The following is a 12,533-nucleotide window of genomic DNA, read 5'->3' as shown; positions in this document are numbered from 1 at the left end:
CTTTACAATGTTATGTTAGTTTCTACCGTATAGCAAAGTGAATCAGCTATACATATACATACATCCTCTCCATTTTGGATTTCCTTCCCATTTAGGTCACCACAGAGCATTGAGTAGAGCTCTCTGTGCTCTACAGTAGGTTCTCATTAGTTATCTGTTTTATACATAGTAGTGTATATAGAATCAGTCCAATCTCCCAATTCATCCTGCCCCCCTTCCCCCCCCCCTTAGTATCCATAAGTTTGTTCCCTACGTCCGTGTCTCTCTTTCTGCTTTGCAAATAAGTTGGTCTGTGCCATTTTTCTAGGTTCCACATATAAGCAATATTATACGATATTTGTTTTCCTCTTTCTTACTTCACTCTGTATAACAGTCTCTAGGTCCATCCACGTCTCCGCAAATGACACTATTTCGTTCCTTTTTATGGCTGAGTAATATTCCATTGTATATATGCACCACATCTTCTTTATCCACTCCTCCGTTGATGGACATTTAGGTTGCTTCCATGTCCTGGCTATTGTAAATAGAGAAGGCTTTTTAAAGGCAGCATTCGAAGTGTGGGTTGCAGAGTATGTGATCAGCCTGTGCACAATTCTCTGATTGGTTGACAGTGAGGTAACAGGGTGATGTTTCAGAAATCTCAATCATCAACCCTCTGGTTCCAGCTGGTCTGGGGTCTGCCTGCTGGTGGCATCATGCAGTTAACTTCTTCCACCTGGTGGAGGTTTCAGTATCTGCAAAACAGCTCAAAGGACGTGGCTCAGAATATGATCTGTAGTCCTTGAGGAACCAAAGGTCCTTGACTTTGTGTAATGGCTTAACTATTATTATTTTTTTGTCTTGCTTGACTGTTTTCCTTTGTTTCTATATTTTCTCACTTCTCTGATTAAAGTTGCTCTTTGAAGGCCTCGGAGGCTAACGCTTTTTTGCAAATAAGAGGCAGGGGATATCAGGGAGGGATCTGTCCCTGGGCAGGTCCCACAAGGTCCTGCTGGGTTTCAGCCGGTAGTGGCGTCTCAGACTGATTTGCTGCTATAATAAAATACCACAGACTGGGTGACGTATAAACAAAAGACATGTATTTCCCATAGTTCTGGAGGCCGGAAAATGTGGGTTCCAGAGTGGTCGAGTTCTGGGGCCGAGGGAGGACCCTCTCTCCGGGTGCAGACTGCCGACTTCTTGAAGTCGTATCCTCGCATGGCTAGTTCCCTGGGGTGTCTTTTATAAGGGCGTAAATCCCATTCATGGGGGCTCCAACCTCACGACCCCATCATCTCCCAAAGACCCTACCACTTAATACCATCACATTGGGGGTTAAGATTTCAACATATGAATTTGAGGGGAACAAAAAGATCCATTCCATCATTGCAGGTGGGAATGGTAGGGGGTGGCATTGGTCATTAATACAGATATCACACCTACTTAAGCAGACTTAGCCCAATGTGTAGGTAGCACATCTTATGGACACGTGACTCAGTGGGACCTACTGCCTCATAGTTAGAGAGTTTCTCTTTGGGATGATGAAGAGTTTTGCAGAAAGGCAGTGGTGGTGGTTGAACATCATTGTGAATGTCATTAATCCCATTGAATTGTACACTTAGAAATGATTAGAACATCAAAATGTATAGGGATACACACACACATATGTATGTATGTTCACTTGATTTCACTCAATTTAAGGACTGTTTGAGGAGGCAACATCAGAATATAGTACCCCATGCATTTTTTTCCCAAAAATGAGAGTCCAGATTCCATCTAGAGACACAAAAGGAACAGAGACTTTCTGGTACTTGAGTTGAGCATAAAATTGGTCACAACGTCTGGCAGATGAAGCAAAAAGGAAAGAGAGAGAGACATACTCGGTTCCAGGATTTTTGTGTCTGGGTAGAGAGAACTTTTCCCTTTTCTTCCTGCCTCTTCATGAAGAGCAGTTATAGGGTTGCTGATAAAAGAGGAGGCGGTGAGGGAAGGTTCCATGCCCTTCTTTCCTGCCAAGGCTGGCAGGTTCACAGGTGACATTAAAAATAACATTCCAAAGTCTGCAGTGACCTCCCTGACCAGAGACTCTGCCCCTTATATTGTGACTGCCAACACTCTTGAACTTAGAAAAAATGAAAGGAGAGGAAACATTTTCTCCATTAAGCTTCAGCAAGAAAATATCCCTCCAGAAGCATTTTAGACTTCTGACCTCCAAAACTGTAGGATCAGAAATATGTGTGTAGGGAGTTCCCTGATGGTCCAGCGGTTAAGACTGCACGCTTCCACTGCAGGGGGCACAGGTTTGATCCCTGGTCGGGGAAGTAAGACCCCACATGGTGCGGCCAAAGAATAATTAATTAAAAAACATATTTTAAAATGAAAAATAAATTTAAGAAAGAAGATAATAAAAAAAGACGTGTGTGTATTAAACCACTAGGTTGGTGGTAATTTGTTAGAGCAGCAAGAGGAGACTCATACTACACACATTATGTAGTTTTTATTTATGGTCTATCTACACACAGTAGAATATGAGTTTCAGGTGGTCAAAGATCTAGTTTTATCCCCTTATAAATGGTGGCTTTCTCTTCCCCATAAGGCCAAGCAGTGCCTGGAATATTCCAGACACCCATGAAGTTCTGTTGAATGAACTGTCAGTTAACCCCATGTGCTTGTTAATATTTAATCTTTATTACATTTTCATTATCTTAAAATCTGTACTTTTCCCACCGTCGACTCCAGTTCTGGTTCTGCTTTTGCTTTTCGGCCACTGCAAGGTCAATGACCATTTGTTGAACCCAAGGGTCATGGTCAATATTTAATGGACCAAAGGTGGCTCTTTGTGCCTTCTGTGTGTGAGAGAGTTGACGTTTTTGACTCTGGAGAACTGCTTTGTTGAAGCACAAGTTTGCGAGGTGTAAAAAGTTCTTGAATAGAAAAGTGGCACAGTTAGAGTTGTTTAACATCTAATCTGTAAGAACAGAGAGTTATCTTCTTCTTGAGATTAGTTTGCCCATATCGGTATTGTTCTGTGACCCATTTAGTGTTTTTTGTTACGTTACTTCTTTCAGGTAGGAGGCTTAATTCCTAACATCCAAATTTCTCAGTAAAGCCTTGCCTGCATCTCCATGTGCCCCTAGGAAAGAGTTATCAAAAATGACAATGGCGGGGTGGGATAGGGAGGGTGGGAGGGAGGGAGACGCAAGAGGGAAGACATATGGGAACATATGTATATGTATAACTGATTCACTTTGTTATAAAGCAGAAACTAACACACCATTGTAAAGCAATTATACCCCAATAAAGATGTTAAAAAAAATGACAATGGCAGTTATAACAATAAATATTCGTACAGTAAGAGAGACAGTGGGATTTTGTAACTGCTCACAAATCAAAAGTCTGTCCTGTTGCGTGGACACAGAATTGCAAAATCTCATCTCAAGCACTTGGTGAAATCCTCTTCCAATTTGAAAGCATTCCGTTTCAAAATTAGCTACCGTTTGGGGTCTTGTAAGAAGAAAAGGTACTTTAATGGGGCTTAGAAGAGGCGTCCCAAGTATGCATTGTGGTCAAGGACAGCAGGAGTTTGAGAGTCATGGGCATGTGAACCAGCCATCCTTGGAAAGAAAAATAGCAGAAATGTCCCCAAAGCACTGATATTAGGAGAGTTATAATATGTAGTAACTGAGAACAAGGCAAAGAGCATGGTCAAAGCATTCAACTAAAGGGACAGTTTTCGTGTGTGATACATGGATGGTAGATACACACTCATTGCTGGGAAATATCACCTTCTTTCTTCAATAACCTTTCCGAACTGAAACTAAACATTCTATTGGGATTTTAGCTCTTTTATAGGTCATTCTATTCACTTGTTGCTAATGTGTTATATCCTCTAAGATCGTCCCAGTGGTTTTCTTAATTAAAAGTCTTTTTTTTTCTACAATGTTGTATTAGTTTCAGGTGTACAGCAAAGTGATTCAGTTACATATATGTTTTTCATATTCTTTTCCATTATAGGTTATTACAAGGCATTGAGTAGAGTTCCCTGTGCTATACAGTAGGACCTGTTGTTTATCTATTTTATATATAATAGTGTGTATATGTTAATCCCAAACTCCTAATTTATCTCCACCCCCCTTTCCCCTTTGGTAACTATAAGTTTGTTATGTATGTTTGTGAGTTTATTTCTGTTTTGTAAATAAATGCTTTTGTATCCGTTTTTTTACATTCCACATATAAGTGATATCATATGATATTTGTCTTTGTCTGACTTATTTCACTCAGTATGATCATCTCTAGGTCCATCCATGTTGCTTTAAGTGGCATTATTTCATTCTTTTATATGGGTGAGTAGTATTCCGTTGTATATCTATACCACATCTTCTTTATCCATTCTCCCAAGGCAATAGAAATAAAAACAAAAGTAAACAAATGGGACCTAATCAGACTTTTGCCCAGCAAAGGAAACCATCAACAAACAGTCTTCTTAATCACGTTCCACGTTTCCCAGAGAAAACCAGCGTTGGAAAGCTTGGGAATCTTTCTGGACACAGAAAACGTTATGTGAGTTAGTAGACATCGCTGACGTTTGATAGAGATGAAAATGAATGTGTGGTTTCTTATTACATTCAGTTGTTGTGATCATGTTATGGATAAATGAGAACAAATCTGGTTAATTCTTGTCTGCCCACAGACGATGTCCAACAGTAAATACTAGGAAACCCCACTACCATCATGCTTGTTTTGCAACTGAGGATAGAACAGAGGAGCCTACTTTAAATTTGTTCACTTTAAGAGGAATTATCCAAATCATGTTTCACATTTGTCCCATAGAGGTGTATGTCATCTTCTTTTTCTTAAACGCAATTTACAGTGCCCTGAATACCATATAGGTACTAAATATATATCTTACGTATGTTTCATAAATATATTGTGTTGGCAGAAAGTATGACTTTCAATCCTAACAGGTTTTAAAATATTCTTATTAAAAACAAATGGAAGCTCACAAATGGAAAAAAAGATTTTGTGTAAGTTTTTAAAGTATCTATGGAAATCCACTCTAGTGTATCATCGTCCCTCAGCTTTCAGCACATTACTTGGGTCATTGTGATATATCATAAATGTTGTTTGAATAAGCAACTCCATCATTTTCCCAGCATGAATAAACCTGCGATATATATTTTGCATCGCCTTTCTCTTTAGACTTTAAGCACCTCATTAAAACTCAATAAACAGACTGTAAAGAAATATGTGTCACCTTCACGCACAGTTATTCACCAGCCACATTTGCAGTCAGAGAGCGCGTGAGGTTGATCATCTGCATAATCTTAAAGACAAAGTCTAAGTAGACCAGTAATCCATGTTCCCTACGGACCCATTTTATCTATCAACAGACGCCTCTCCTCACTTGCTATATGTAGGTGAAACAGAAATAAATGGCAGTGTTTCTCGTATCAAGGAAATCAGCCTAGTTGGTGACCGTTTTTAAACACACACTGTCCATCAGATACAGTGCAGTTAGTTCCCCAAGCTATGTTATGTGCTGGACACTTACTCTTCTCCATTCCACAGCTGAGAAGAATGAAGCTTTGAGATCTTTTATTTTTTTTCAATATTTTTTATTGAAGAATAGTTGATTTACAGTGTGTTAATTTCTGCTGCACAGCAAAACGATTCAGTTATACACACATATACATTCTTTTTCATATTCTTTTCCATTATGGTTTATCACAGGATATTGAATATAGTTCCCTGTGCTGTACCGTAGGACCTTGTTGTTTATCCATCCTATATATACTAGTTTGCATCTGCTAACCCCAAACTCCCAATCCATCCCTCCCCCACCCCCTCCCCCTTGGCAACCACAAGTCTGTTTTCTGTGTCTGTTTCTGTTTTGTAAATATATTCATTTGTGTCATATTTTAGATTCCACAAATAAATGATATCATATGGTATTTGTCTTTCTCTGTCTGACTTACTTCACTTAGTATGATCATCTCTAGGTCCGTCCATGATGTTTCAAATGGCATTATTTCCTTCTTCTTTATGGCTGAGTAGTAGTATCCCGTTGTATACATGTACCTCATCTTCTTTATCCATTCATCTGTCGATGGACACTTAGGTTGCTTCCATCTCTTGGCTATTGTAAATAGTGCTGCAGTGAACATTGGGGTGCATGTATCTTTTTGAATTATGGTTTTGTCTGGATATATGCCCAGGAGTGGGATTGCTGGATCATATGGTAGCTCTGTCTTTAGTTTTCTGAGGAACCTCCATACTGTTATCCACAGTGGCTGCACCAACTTACATTCCCGCCAACAGTGCAGGAGGGTTCCCTTTTCTCCACACTCTCTCCAGCATTTATTGTTTTAGACTTTTTGATGATGGCCATTCTGACTGGTGTGAGGTGATACCTCATTGTAGTTTTGATTTGTATTTCTCTAATGATTAGTGATGTTGAACACCTTTTCATGTGCTTCTTGGCCATCTGTATGTCTTCTTTGGAGAAATGTCTGTTTAGGTCTGCTGCCCATTTTTTGACTGGGTTGTTTGTTTTTTGTTGTTGTTGAGTTGTATGAGCTGTTTGTTTACCTTGGAAATTAAGCTCCTTGTCAGTCACATCATTTGCCAATATTTTCTCCCATTCTGTAAGTTATCAAACTTCCAAGTTTTTGCACGGTAAAGGAAACCATAAACAAAATGAAAAGGGCTCTGAAATCTTGCATAATATGCCCGAGGCTTTCCTGTAGACTCAAATCCAAGGCTGACTTGACTGATTCCAGTACAAGCAATAACCGGGCTATGGACCTGCGCGCAGATACCCTTCCTATAGAGTGGTCAGTTCTATCATAGAAGCTCACTTAAAGCAATTTACTGACTTGAGAGAATTGAGACCCTTAGGAAAATGTTGAAAAGGGACCCGCATTGGTGGAGGGAAAGAGATAAAATGGCAGTGCCTGTATGTGCAGGTGATTCCTGCCTAAGGGGTTGGACCAGGGAGGTGACAGAGCTGGTCTCCGGGTGGCACTGTACCCCATGGGCAAATAGTGGGGTTGGATGTGAAGCCACATCTACAGGAGGAAGACAGCTTTCAGGATCCCAGCAGTCCTGTAAAGAACATCCTAGGAAGAGATGGAGAAGAGTGAATATACAAAGGCAAAGAGAGATAGAAAGGCCGGGCATATCCCAGGGGGGCAGTTACGTGTAATGTGGTAGATTTGTAGGCTAAAGGGCGTGTGTAGAGCATGTCCAGAGATGTAGAGATGGGACCACAGGGAATGGCCCTGGATATCCCACTAATGCATTTGACTTTAAAACAAGCTTGCTGTGTGTGTGTGTGTGTGTGTGTGTGTGTGTGTGTGTGTGTGTGTGTGTGTGTGTGTGTGTGTGTGTGTGTGTGTGATTGCTAAAAAGCAGTTACAAGTTGGAAGAAAAAGCACACATATTTAAAATTAAGTGTGAAAATCACCTGTAGCCGCCTTCCTATAGAGAAATGCTACGAACTGCTTGATTTCCTTTCGGAGTTTGTATTTCACACACCCATTTGATGATGTTCATAAAAATCGGATCATAAGACCCAGTATTCAGCAACTCACGGTTTTCTGTGAAGAGAACTCGGATGTGGTTCTGTGTTTACACATTTAAATACTCTGTATCATTTTATACACACAAAGAGCCTCCCGTTATATGGATTCAGCCAACAGAATTCCTGCAACAGATCTCCTATTCATGGACGTTGAGATTCCTGTCATCCTTATTTTCAAAATTATAATCAATGAGAATTGATTGGATTCCTACATGACTATTTCTTTTTGTAGATCCTTGCATGACTTATTTCTGTACCTCCAGATAGAGATGTTTTATAGAAAAAGCATTTATGGAAATAGAACTGGTGGGTCAAAGGGGTTCAGATTTCCATTTTCATGAGTTTTGTCAATTTGTATGTGTTGGGGAGCGCCATGATTAGATTGATACTGTAGAAGTGCACTGGAAGCAGCAAGGTTGAGGCAATGAACTGGAGCTCTTATCTCGGACACTGCGGGTGCAGAATCCCAGGAGTGATGAGATATGTGAGCTATTCAAGAAATCAAACCAAAAGGATCTGGGAGCCGATAGAGCTTGAGTCATCAACAAATCCGGAGAAATGATCAAGGATCAGGTTATTTTTTTATTATTATTATTTTGTTTTTTTTGTGGTACACGGGCGTCTCACCACTGTGGCCTCTCCCGTTGCGGAGCACAGGCTCCGGACGCGCAGACTCAGCGGCCATGGCTCACGGGCCCAGCCGCTCCGCGGCATGTGGGATCCTCCCGGACCGCGGCATGAACCCGTGTCCCTTGCATCAGCAGGCGGACTCTCAACCACTGCGCCACCAGGGGAGCCCCAAGGATGAGGTTTTGAACCAAAAAGAATCTAAAGTTGGTTCAAAGGGGGTTTGGTTCCAGACTGGCTGTTGCCAAATTTTCATCATCATGAAACACGTTTACCAATTATCTTCACCTTTTCATTGGCGTTGTGTAATAAACAGACTGTTTATCACTTTGTATTTTGTTTCCAGAATCTAACTGGTTTTAGTTCTATGAATCCATATAATTTCAACTAAAGTACTTTAAGACCTCTGTGCAGCCTCATTCTAAATCATTCTGTGGGGATAGAATATACTTTATGAAAACAGCGCAGGGAATCCCACTAATAACATCATGGGCCCCAGGTTTGGAAACCTATGCTGTAGAAATCATGGGTCCTTCATAAGCATGTTCGATTTATTCTGCTGACATTGGAGATAGCTCTGTGTGATACTGAGCTGATGATGAGATACCATAGAAGCAGCATCAGTTATGACTCGTGTCATTTTTAAGTAGGATGAAAACTAAAAACAGACACAATTTCAATTAGCTTTGCCTATCACGCCTGCAGAGTTTGAATGTATACCCCCCCTTCCCTCTCATCCTATCCTTTAGAATCTGTGCCCTTTTGTTAAGTCATAAATGGTTTTCCAATAAGAAAACTTCCCTTTCACCTTGTAATAAACGTACCCAGGGAGTAATTTCCTGTAAACATCCAAGAATATAGACGTGCATTTATTGGCCTGTTTTTCACATTTCTGCCTCTGCTGTAATTCTCATGACACAGATTTCTGTTTGGGCTCATTTGTGTGACCTATAGTAAATCCTGTCTCTTCTCATTGAAACAATTTCATTTAAACATTTGCTTTTACTCCATTAACTTAAATATTGTGTGTACGAATAGACACACACACACTCTCTCAAATACACACGCACACTCAAATACACACACACATATATATGTGTGTATGTATATATATATGTGTGTGTGTGTGTGTGTGTATATATATGTCTGCACACATATATATAAAAGTATGAGGGAGGGATTCTGATATAATAAAGGCTAGCGATTGGCTGTATTTTGCAAATGCTCCTGCTACTGCAAAGGAACCAAATAATCAAAATAGGTCATTATGCAAACGTATACATATATATGCACGCATACATAGAATTCTTTTAGAAATATAGCTGAGACCCTAGATTAATTCTGCGAATTACAGGTGAATACATACCCTGAAAACATAAAAGATATTTTTCTATATTCACTTAGTAATTATCGTCTGTGTAATGGTCATCAAAAAAAATGCCTACTGTGCTTATGTAATGAATTATTTCCTAAGAGATAAAGTCCTTTGTGGCGTTAAAGTCATGTTAAAACGAACCAAAATCCAGGCACATCTGACCCCTCTGGGTTTCTCACTGTTGACCTGAAGTGGACGGAAAACCACGTGGCCCGGAATCATTCCCCTAATCCCCTGCAATTCAGATGAACGAGAACCATTTAGATCATGTTTAGCTATGTTAAAACCCTGAAACTTTCTATTCTAGAGCAATATTAAGACCAAATACAGTGTACGTTATATTCATTTCATTCAACCTGCAGGTGGGAAATGGGATTTGGGGTTTTTAAGCATCTTTTCCATGAACCAAGTTTTAAAATAACCGCACAGCCACTCAGCACATCCCGTGTATTTGTGTGTGTATTTTGTTCCTTCCACTACTTTGAATGAAACTCAGCATCAATCTCGTCATTAATCTGTGTGAATTCAAATGGTCTCCTTTGTGCGTCTCTTTCGTTGTTCAGTTGTGTGTGGGGAGTGGTAACGGCTTACTGCTTTACAAGCTTCAGTTCGGAGACAGTAAATCTCAAAAACCAATGTTTCGTCAGCTGAAATGCTGAGAGGATTTGGGGTCCAAGAATGTTTGTCCATGAAAGGAGCTGTTTGTTTAAAATCACTGGCGTCAGCCAGTCAAAGAAAGTTATCTGCTCATCTGGGAAACTGACTTCTGCGGATGCTCGATGTTTGGTAATGTGTGTGTTTGTTTCCCAGTTGATGCGCTGCTATCATGTTGTTGTTCATACAGTCCCACGCTAGGAAACCCACACACATCCTCTGTCTGGGTTATATCGAACACCGTGTTTTGACAGTCAGAAATGGAAAGGAATATGCTGTCATAGGGAACATAAAATGACTTGCATTCATTCTGTCCCTGCAGTGGGGACTCTGACCTGCTTGTCATTTCAATTTTTAAAAAGAACCAAAAAAAAAAAAAAAAAAGCAATACCTGGATGTTGCAATAAATGAAGATTCCACGGCAGACGCTATGGAAACACCAGCTTCCAAAAAACCCACGTTCCTTTGCTCAAGTTCAGAGACACATGGAGAGCTGTTTCCCTCAGGACTTTTGAAAGGCGAGCAGAATTGCCAAGATCAAGGCTTTCCATGGGCTGCTCTTAGGAGAAGTCAGATTTGCCAGGGTACGGAAGATTAATGAGCCCGCCGTTGGAGAGGTTTTACAAGTCATGTATTCCTGGGGACGGAGGGGCTCTGATTTCATAAAGCCTCGCGACTTACCATCTGTTGCAAATCCTCCCCATAAACAGTAAGCGACTAGGTCATTCCGTGAGAGCAGAGAGTAGGAGGGAGGTGGGCAGAGGAGGGATGAGTTAAAAACAGAACAGTTCTGCCAGAAAATTCCTGGAGCCTTTAGAAATGAACCACCTCTTTCCTGAATGCGGGAAGAGAGGCTTGTCTTACGGTTCTTACACGGCACCCAGGCTGCCATTATAAGCCCGTTCCGTCCATAAAGTTGGGTGAAAGAGGCTTTTCTCCCAAGCAGGGCGTGATTCATTTTATGAGAAAGAATGTAAAACGTAAGAGGGATGAGTGTGGAGGCCGCATAACATTCACGGGCATGAAACACTAATTAGTAATTGCTCATTAAACAAGGAGGGCCTGGAAACATCTGAACACCGCCTCTCATCATAGCTAATCTCACATCCATCCCCAGGAACCTAGGAGGGGAGTGGGTTTGTGCGATGTGCCCTAAGTGTACAACCTGGCCGTTGTCATCTTGCATCTACCTGTAGGGCTAGGCCATTGTGAGTCCCGATTATTGTGATTTTAGCATAACAGCAGCAATCACCCTTCTGGCCGCTTTCTTTTGAACCAGACCATTTCTAATCCCCTCCTGGCTCCCATCCCCCGTTTCCCACAGGTGCTCAGGCAGGCTCTGGAAGGGAAGCCTCATTCTCCTCAGTAGGTGTAAGATCTCATCCTTTATGATTTTGCTTTAGGTTTTGAGAAGCTGGTACTCCGAGGGCCTCTTGAATTGCTGTCAGCTTTGCTCAGGGATGTGTTTGAAGGCATCGGTTCCCATTTCTGTTATTTTAGGGCTTGGATCAGTCTGTCTTCATAGTAACACCGCGGCTGCTTTCCATGGTGATTGAATAAGCATTCGTTGAAACGGGTGAACGTCATGACCCTTGGAATAAAGTCATGGTGCAGAAAGGAAAAATATCATAATTGGGGATCTGGTGTAGGGGCACGCAGGAATGGGAAGTGGGGGGAAAAAAAACACAACTTTTTATGACTTTTTTTTTCCCCAGAAGGCTTATTCAAGACAGATTTGGACATAAAGTTGGGTTAAAGTTTGTGCAAGTATTTAAGCTTGGAGGATGCTTTATAAAATATTCATAGTTTTGAATCTGAGTGGGAGAGTGTCTCTTCCACACAAATGCCTTCAAACATCAGAGGAAAACAGAATTTCCAGGTCAAGATCTTTTTGCAGTGTGAGAGGAACAGGGAATGAGATAGATTTCGAAAACCGATCACTTTGCCACAATTAAATGCCCGTATTGCCTTATTTGCAGCTTTGGAAAAAGGAAGAATTTAGAATCTGATGCCTTGAGTGAGATCTAATTGCTTAATTTACAGAATCCTCCTATTTTTTAAAATGAAATGTACCAGCCCATGCTATTTCGGGGACAGTTGGGGAGATTTGAATATGCACTGGCTTTTGGCTGAAATTAAAGAATTATAAGTTTCTGCATGTAACTGTGATATCTTCCTTATATAGAAAAATAGAGATGCATCCTAAACGATTTAAGTGTGGCATGACATGATGGGTATAATTTACTTTGAAATTTAAGCATTAAAAGGAGTTAAATGAAAATATTATTGAGGAATTCAATGGGGAAAAGCAAACCT

At 40.7% G+C, this 12,533-nt stretch overlaps 1 protein-coding gene across 2 annotated transcripts in view; it reads left to right on the top strand.

Annotated features, from left to right (window-relative positions):
* LOC309817732 (neuroligin-4, X-linked) overlaps positions 1-12,533 on the top strand; it is a gene marked incomplete at both ends in the record, with an annotated part of 264,379 nt that overhangs the window by 236,679 nt on the left and 15,167 nt on the right. The gene's annotated exons all lie outside the window — the stretch shown is intronic.

The sequence above is a fragment of the Grampus griseus genome (assembly GCF_964374135.1).
Source record: "Grampus griseus genome assembly, chromosome: Y".
Taxonomy (NCBI): domain Eukaryota; kingdom Metazoa; phylum Chordata; class Mammalia; order Artiodactyla; family Delphinidae; genus Grampus; species Grampus griseus.
The sequence above is the reverse complement of the archived record's forward strand: the minus strand, read 5'-3'. Positions and strand labels throughout refer to the sequence as shown.